An 8,473-nucleotide genomic window follows, 5' to 3' on the forward strand; every position below is an offset into this window, starting at 1 on the left:
TTATTATTATTATTATTATTATTATTATTATTATTATCATCATTATTATTATTATTACCATCGTTATAGCGGCAACAATAGCAAAGAAAGAAGTACTATTCAAGAAGCTGGTACTGAAAATATTAAGTAGTTAGAAGTGATGTTGCTGGAGAACATGGGTGGGACTGGTTAAAGAAAGAAGTGTTTTAAAAGGAAACTGTTAGGACTGTATTTGCAGCGCAAAACCAATCTTCGGTCACAAATAGGAAGATCGTGGTTTGAAATATACAGCTGTCTCCATTGTGCCGAATCTAATGAATTTGACGAAATTACTGCCCTTATCGTAAATGACTGTCCTGGATTTGCCCGAAAACCTGTATAAGTTGTGGTGACATGGTGAAATAGCAAACGTTTTGCACTGGAAGCTGTGTGAAAAGTAGGGGTTAGAGAAAGGTAAGACATGATATGGCCATACTGCATTTTGAGTGACTGAGTCAGAATCTTGCAATGTCTGGTGGGATTTCTCAATTCAAATGGATCACGTTCTTGAGCACAACAAACCAGATTTAGTGACGGTGGACAAAGTAAACTGTGTGCTTTTTAATTGACCTTACGTCCACGTTTGACTCACGAATAGTTATGAAGGCAAGCAAGGAAGGAGACATATACAATCTTCTTAAATGAGATAGCGCGTTTGTGGAAGATGGAAACTTTGAAAATAGTGTCAACGATTGCTGAAGATTTTGGTACGGGTCTGTACAGAGTAAAGAAAGAATACTATCAGCTGGCAGAAATATGGGGAAAAAAAGTGATTGAAACAGTAGAATTCAAAGAGAAAAGGAAGAACAACAGAACAAACAAATGGAAAGAAATGGAAATACACAGCCAATTCAAGCCATAAACTGAGAGTGTTGAAGGTAAAGGTCGCTGATTCTCGTTGACGGATGGGAAATAAGAGACTAAAACGCTAATTATAGCCGTTCAGAAGGAACAAGACATATGGACAAATCTGTTACAGGCAAAATCGACAAAATTCAGTTAAACAGCAAATGTAGAATTTGCAAGAAAGGAGACGAAAGTATCAATCACATTCGAGGGACATATTGCTTGTGACATAAACTTCTATTTTATTCAGAAAGCCTATTAAGTGGACGAAGCAAGTATCATAAAAGAAGTCCAGGATGGCCAAGGTCACGGCATGTAACTCGCTATCTAGAAGAATGAACCGGCATAAAGCAACCAAAGGCAACGCCAATGGCATCAACCACAGCAGCGTTAATAAAAACATATAGCTGCAGTTAAGAAAAAAATATGAATGTAAATAGCAGCCGCCTTCTTTAGCATTCACAGTTCCTGTAGCTGACTCTCCAAACAGCCACATAGCTTGTCAGTTCACAATTTCTTCGATGCAACGAAATAAAAAGCATTTCAAAATTGACCAAATAGAATAAAAGGAAGCGATAACATAAACTCACAGAAAGAATATGTGCAGAATATCTAAATTATTGCTCCCAATTTCTATTGGTTGTTTTTCAAACAATGTATTCCTTCGAATAGAAATCTTTGAGATGGAATCACAATCAACACTCCTCAGGCTTTCATTTTCATTCACACATTCCATGACAACACCTACATAATATTTTAAGGGAAAACATCCTTCCGATTTTCTTCAACACTTCTCTATGCTCATTATCCACAATTTCTAAATGAATTCTCTATAAATTATATGCAATGGCAGATAATCTTTCGTCATATCCATAATGCCAGTGGAACAAAGACAGGAGGTGACAGAAAGAAGGAGCGCCAAGGTCACGAAACAAACAACTGTAAAATGAAAGCCTCGTTAAAATATTCTTTCATGATTTTCTATCACAACCATTGGGTCATAACTAATCGAAGAAATTAGGTTTTAAGTGAGGCGAATAGTTCTGTTTCTACGGATTCGATAAAGTACCAGTGTTGAAGTCAATACCCACCCTACCCCGCTCTCTCTCCCCGTTCCTCTCTCTCTCTCTCTCTCTCTCTCTCTCTCTCTCTCTCTCTCTCTCGAATGTACCTTTAAGACGAAGGTCCGGCTTTGTCACACTGTATTCACGAGTTGGATTTCAGGTTGTCAAACAACTAAATTCTCTCAACAATGACTGAAAGAGAAATCAATAGCGCCACTCACTAACTCCACTGCCTTAGCCACTATTGCCACCATACCACTGTCCCTATGTTCATCACCCACCTCCACCACCACCACCACCACTACCAAGCCATCGTTTATGCAATCTTTACAGAGATATCAAGTACAGCAATATCACTTGTATTACATTCAAATAAACTTCAGGTGTTGTTCCCCCACCCAACACAAAGGCCAAAGGGGTTTCAGAAAGGCTCGTCTTCCCTACATTTCGCCATTTTCGTATCTTGTAATACGAGGGATTTATGACTGTTGTTTCTGGCAGATCGAAGCGTCGTGTAGTGGATCGTTTGTTGGTTACTTTAGTGAGGGTTTTTAGCGGATATATGAATCGGACATTGATTTACTATGCGCATGCGAAGTAGATATTTTTTTTATAGCGTCTGTAAGAATTACATCATCTTACTACGCGTAGAAGCAGAAGATCTTTTTATTGATTATATGATAAGTGCATAATGTTTATTCTGTATTTGAACAGTGCATCTTATTACGGTGTATATGAAGAGTGAATCGTTTATCTTTTTCCGTTTACGTTTCTTGGTGAGGGAGGGGAGTGTTATTTGTTTATCTAATACAGAAGGAAAAGTAACTCCGATGATATTTTTCAAAGACTTTGTGGCTGTTGGAAGACGGAAAATTTAACCCATAATCGAATAACTGGAATGAACTCTAACGGTGCCAAAGATCAAATGAAGGCGCCAAACAGAACGATGGTGGAGAGATTAAACCTCCAGCCTCTCAAAAGGTGAACAATCCATTTCATCGGTCTCCACGCGGTTTCTATCCACCAATTTTCTCTCGTAAGTCAATGGTCAACACAAGACCCATGTAAGACAATTCTTACTCAAGGTGACGCGTAGTGTTTTCGAAGCTAAAATCATGCAGTTAAGTGGTGTGCGATGAATTCCACCTCGCTTCGCCATATTTTGCAAATAAGAACCAAGTAACCTGGGAAATGGGTCAGAATTCAAAGCAATGGTCTCTTATCTTCCTCTTGATATGAAACCACAAAACAACAAAACTACTTCCACATTTCGTTTCTTAACAGACATTTCATATTTAATATTTACAAGGTAAATATTTTTCTTGATATGATTTTTAATGGGAAAAATTATGTTTGCTCTGGACTCACTTTGCGTTTATCGATCGATCGATCAGCAACATATCCGCTTCCTATAACCTACTTTTTACATCTTGACCAGGCAACATTCTGCCTTCCTCCCTCTCTCATTCTTTGTTTGTTTGCTTGTTTTTTTCTTTCTCTCTCTCTCTCGCTCTCACACACACGTACACATTGTGTGTATATATGTATAAACACATATACACATACACACATGTAAATATCCATGTGTTTGCGCGCGCGGGCGTCTGTGTATGTGTGTGTGTGTGTGTGCTTGTGTTTTGGGATGTGTATGTGACTACACTTCCGTCCATCTACTTTCTGGTAACCAAATAATTTCTACAAATCGACCAAAGATTTCTAAATCTCTCTGTTATTGCGAAATAATTGCGATTGGAACATTAGTAGAAAAATACCAACCACACACTCACATTTACACTCAAGTTTCACTCCATCCGGTATGTTTCTACTCAACACCCACTTGTAGTTTACTCTCATCCAAAAACATCTGTTGTAATTATTATTATTATTATTATTATTATTATTATTATTATTATTATTATTATTATTATTATTATTATTATTTAGTAGTAGTAGTAATAGTAGTAGTAGTAGAAGTAGTAGTAGTAGTAGTAGTAGTAGTAGTAGTAGTAGTAGTAGTAGTAGTAGTAATCTTTAAAGATGTCGGCCAAAGGGCCTTACGGTGTTTGTTCCGCCGCTTTACATTCTGTGTTCAAATCTCAGCGAGGGTGATTAAATACTAGCCAAGTTTTGGGGTTCAGGGCACCGATGAGCTCCCTTCCTTAAAAACCTGCTGGCTTATGCCTAAATCATAAACAATTCCAATCACAGCGTTGGATTGCTAGAATCGTTGGAGCGTCGGCAAAAGATTTTGCAGTGGTTCTTTTCGTTCCTTACTTAACCTCCACTGTTTATCATTTCGGGGTTGGTAAAATAAAGAACCCATCAAGTAATGGGGTGAACGGCATATACTTACCTACTCCCTGTTGAAACTGTTGGTCTTGGGCTTAAAGTAGTAAATATTATTTTGGTTTGTCTCAGGGTCTGTTTTTTCTGGGTAGGGATTATATGGATAGTGGGTTACTATCTGTAGTCTTAGGTGCCCACAGGTTTTCCGCAGTCTTTCAAATGCTTAGGGCACTCTTGATCATCCTTGCTGTCCCTAAGAGACAAACTTTCTGTCGGAGCTCTGCTGGGCAGCATTCTATTTCGATCTCCCTCAGCCATTGCTCTATATGTTTGCATACTAATCACAGCGCACCTATTATTATAGGCACCACCTTTACAGTTAGCCTGTTCCAAATTCTTCCTATTTCAAATTTTAGGGGATTGTAGTTTTTTCTTCCTCTTTCTTTACGATTCTGGAATGAAATGAGCACGAGGGGTTGATAAGTAACCAAGTAGCGACATGTCCCCCTGGTGAGTTACTTCTATGCTAATGTAAATGCTAATGTAGCATTAGATGTGGAGTGTTAATAGAGGTTTTATGCTTTTAATTATGTAGTAGTAGTGGTAGTAGTAGTAGTAGTAGTAGTAGTAGTAGTAGTAGTAGTAGTAGTAGTAGTAGTTGTAGTAGTAGTAGTAGTAGTAGTAGTTGTAGTAGTAGTAGTAGTAGTAGTAGTAGTAGTAGTAGTAGTAGTAGTAGTAGTAGTAGTAGTAGTAGTAGTAGTAGTAGTAGTAGTAGTAGTAGTAGTAGTAGTAGTAGTAGTAGCAGCAACAGCAGCAACAGCAGCAGTTGCTTGTAGTCGTGGTGCCTCTACAACTGGCTGGAATTTCATGGACAGAACCTGCTGTAGTAATGTAAAAGATGCCTTAGATTCTGAACTCCAAAACGTCAGACTTGTTATGGAATGTATTTGAATGTTTCCTCCACCATGACATGTACAAAGATCATGGAGAGGAAGGACAATAAGCAGGTGGCCAACACTGCTGATTAAGCAATGGTAGTGAACGAAAGAAACTAATATAGCTCCCATTTGATTAAGTAGAAAACTACATCAAAACAGATATTTTGTGGGGTTCTTTCAAGGAGAGCGAACGACTTCAATTGGCGCTTCATTGCCAAATGCTTCGTTTCTATTTCAGGCTAAATATTTTACACATTACAGAAAAAATGCTACTGATTCAATACTGAAGCAAACCACTTAACGAGGACTCTACAACTTCTCCTACATTGCCGAGGTGAAGTATGTTTCGTCATTTTCCGTATATTAACATTAAAAGGGTAGCCACCTGTTACGGGTGCAATACTTGTATTCGTTTTCATTTCATTATTAAAAGTGCTCAGAAAAACTGAAAGGAAGACCTCACCTTGAAAAGCATTTATTTATTTATTGTTAAGCGTTCATAGTACATAATACAATAAGATAATTCCCTTGCATTTTAGTAAGATAATCCATGCTTCTATTCTTCGCTGCACTTGTATTCGATATATTAGGTTTCGGCTGGATTGTATTCTATTGTAAAGCTGTGCATCAAGCTGTCATGTATTCTATTGTAATGAAATCTCTTTTACAATTTCACAGCAGATCTTCATTTCCTTTGTCATATATTCTATTTTCTTGTCTTCTGCTGTGTAGTAATATAATATCGTGTTGCGCTGCATATGATATTAATGAATATTGCACTAGTATTCATGTCAGAAATAAAATGAAATATAATGAAGTAATATTGTGTTAACAAAGAAATTATTATATTAACAAATATTGTACATTAATAAATGTAAATATATACGGTAGGACTGAGTGGACTTGAAAAGGAATTTCTTAAACGATAAACAGATTATTTCGTGAATAAGAAGCAGCCTTTACAGACAGTCAATTCTTCGTTAAAATGTTCGCGTAATTATTATTTTTTTTTAAATATATTTTCTTTTACACTTTATTTTTTCCATTTTGGGCGTTTTTATCTCACCAGATTCCTTGTTCTTTTCGCTTTCTCATCAATTTGAATCCAATTCTATCCAAACAAACCGAAGAATAAATGAAGACAGAAATGGTGAATTGAGGAGAGAAAAAAATAGTAAAAGAAAAGGAAAGTGTTCTAATAATTATTCTTCATTTCATTCCAGATTTAAAGAAGGATGTCGAAGAATTGCCTTTTCACGTTGTTCAGATATTTTGAAGTCAATAAAGAAAATGTGTTTCTGGCACAGATCGAAGACCGGTTTTATTTTGGTGTTTATTGTTTTGATTTATTTGCTTTTTTAACTAATCTGAGATAGAAGAGGAGGATAGAAGGGGTTATGGACAAGAATTTCTTGGGGTGAGAACACCTAATGTGATTAAATTCCACTCTGTAAGACAACAGGAAAAACCAAGAAGTAGGAAAATGATGAATGAAGGAAAAGGAACGGGAATAATGATGATGATGATGATGATGATGATGATGACGACGACGAAAGGTTGTGGGAAGTGTGTTATGGTAAATAGGAAGAAAGACAGGATGGTAAATGGCGGGGAAAGGAAGCTAAAGATGCAGTAGTGGTGGTGGTGATAGTAGAAAAAAACAAAGAAGGAGATGGAGGTAAAGAGGGAGAAATAAATAACGGCATGGTATAGGTAGAAAGTCTTTGAATAAATAAGGAAACAGTGTTACCTTCACCAATATCATTTGTCATCATCTGTCATCATTATGGTTGTCATTGTTACCACCATCATCAGTGACATTGCCACCGTCTGCTACGGCAGCAACAGCAGCGGTATTATCATTTTTATCAGCATTGTCATCATTGTCATCGACACATTGGTACCGCCATCTCAATGTTCATTCTCATTCTTATCATCATCATTGTCACCGCAGTTATTTTTACCGCTTTGTCCTCAACGTTATCATCATCGTCACCCTCTCCTCTTCCTCCCCTCCTCCTCCTCCTCCTCCTCCTCATCATCATCTCCAGGAAGAAACTGAGGTGTCTGTGAACGAATAGATCGCTTATAAAATCCTAATTCCGAGGGAGGATTCTAATCCGATTGAAATTGCATTTTTTGGCGCTAACCACGACGGAGTATATTTAGCAGGGAGAATGAAGAGTCCACGCAATTCAAACAATATGAGTTATCATTCTGCAGCAGAAACACACACACACACACACACACACACACACACACACACACCTACAGTTGTAACCCAATAATTATAGAAAACAAAAATATCAAGAAGTGTTTCCCATAATATAACAGGAAAACAAAAAAATACCTGGATTGGAAAAGATTATTATGCAAGTGTTTTAATAGTGCTTTGTGGAAGGAGTCTGAGTTCACTGAAGATTTGCTGATCGACTGGAATATCGGTGGATTTTTCTTCCTTTGGACAACTACTCTAATATTCGACAGAGTGGAACTGTTTTGTAAGGACAATGCTTTTAGAGCTTATTTACCACTTAAAGAGACCTTCGTCATGTATCTCTGAAACCAAGGAATACAGGAATTGTAGGGAAAACATCGACCATATTTCATGAAATGTGAATCAGATGGGGTAAATGCCGGTAAGTCTTGGCAAAATAAAGGTGGAGTAATCAAAATCTCTTTAGAACGAAGGGCAAGATACTGGGGTTTTATTAAATCCACTAAAATTATATAGGGAAAGATCGAAGCATAGGAAAGAACTTTTTGGTGAAAGGCTTACAAATTATTCCAAGATCAGTGTCTGTCATAGTTTTAAACTTACATTTAACAGTCCTAAACTTCAAGCTTTACATAACCCTTGTCGCTTTCCTGTAACTTGAAGAAATGAAGAAATGGTAAATTTATGAAGCTCACAATAATTCCTACATTTTATAAATTTCAGAGCTTTCTCAAGGTTAACTAATTTATTTCATTACATATTTAAATCTATATTAATCTCGCGTTTAATTGATGATATTGTTCAATTGCATTTCATTTAATCATTTCATATTTGTTAATTCTAATTTCTAACAATTCAGCGAGGCATAATAGACACAGTATTTAGTAGTTCAAAGCTGTGTCAAGGAATTAATACTAAATGGCTGCTTTTGATCTAAGAACATTGACAATCTGAAAAGGATTTGGAACCAAAGGCATAAGTTACCTGTAGTGTACATATTGGCTTGTCTATCTGTCTGTCTGCCTTTCTGCATTTCATCTTTCTCTCTTTCTTTCTTTCTTTCTTTCTTTCTTTCTTTCTTTCTTTCTTTCTTTCTTTCTTTC

The 8,473-nt window shown here is 36.8% G+C and overlaps 1 long non-coding RNA gene across 1 annotated transcript; it reads right to left on the reverse strand.

Annotated features, from left to right (window-relative positions):
• Positions 1–5,616: 5,616 nt before the first annotated feature.
• On the reverse strand, positions 5,617–7,117 carry LOC128250530 (uncharacterized). The gene is made up of 2 exons (XR_008266549.1): positions 6,903–7,117; positions 5,617–5,904 (listed from the first exon to the last, which is right to left on the reverse strand). It is a non-coding gene; the product is annotated as an uncharacterized LOC128250530 (long non-coding RNA).
• Positions 7,118–8,473: the final 1,356 nt, after the last annotated feature.

This window comes from Octopus bimaculoides, chromosome 22 (assembly GCF_001194135.2).
Source record: "Octopus bimaculoides isolate UCB-OBI-ISO-001 chromosome 22, ASM119413v2, whole genome shotgun sequence".
NCBI lineage: Eukaryota > Metazoa > Mollusca > Cephalopoda > Octopoda > Octopodidae > Octopus > Octopus bimaculoides.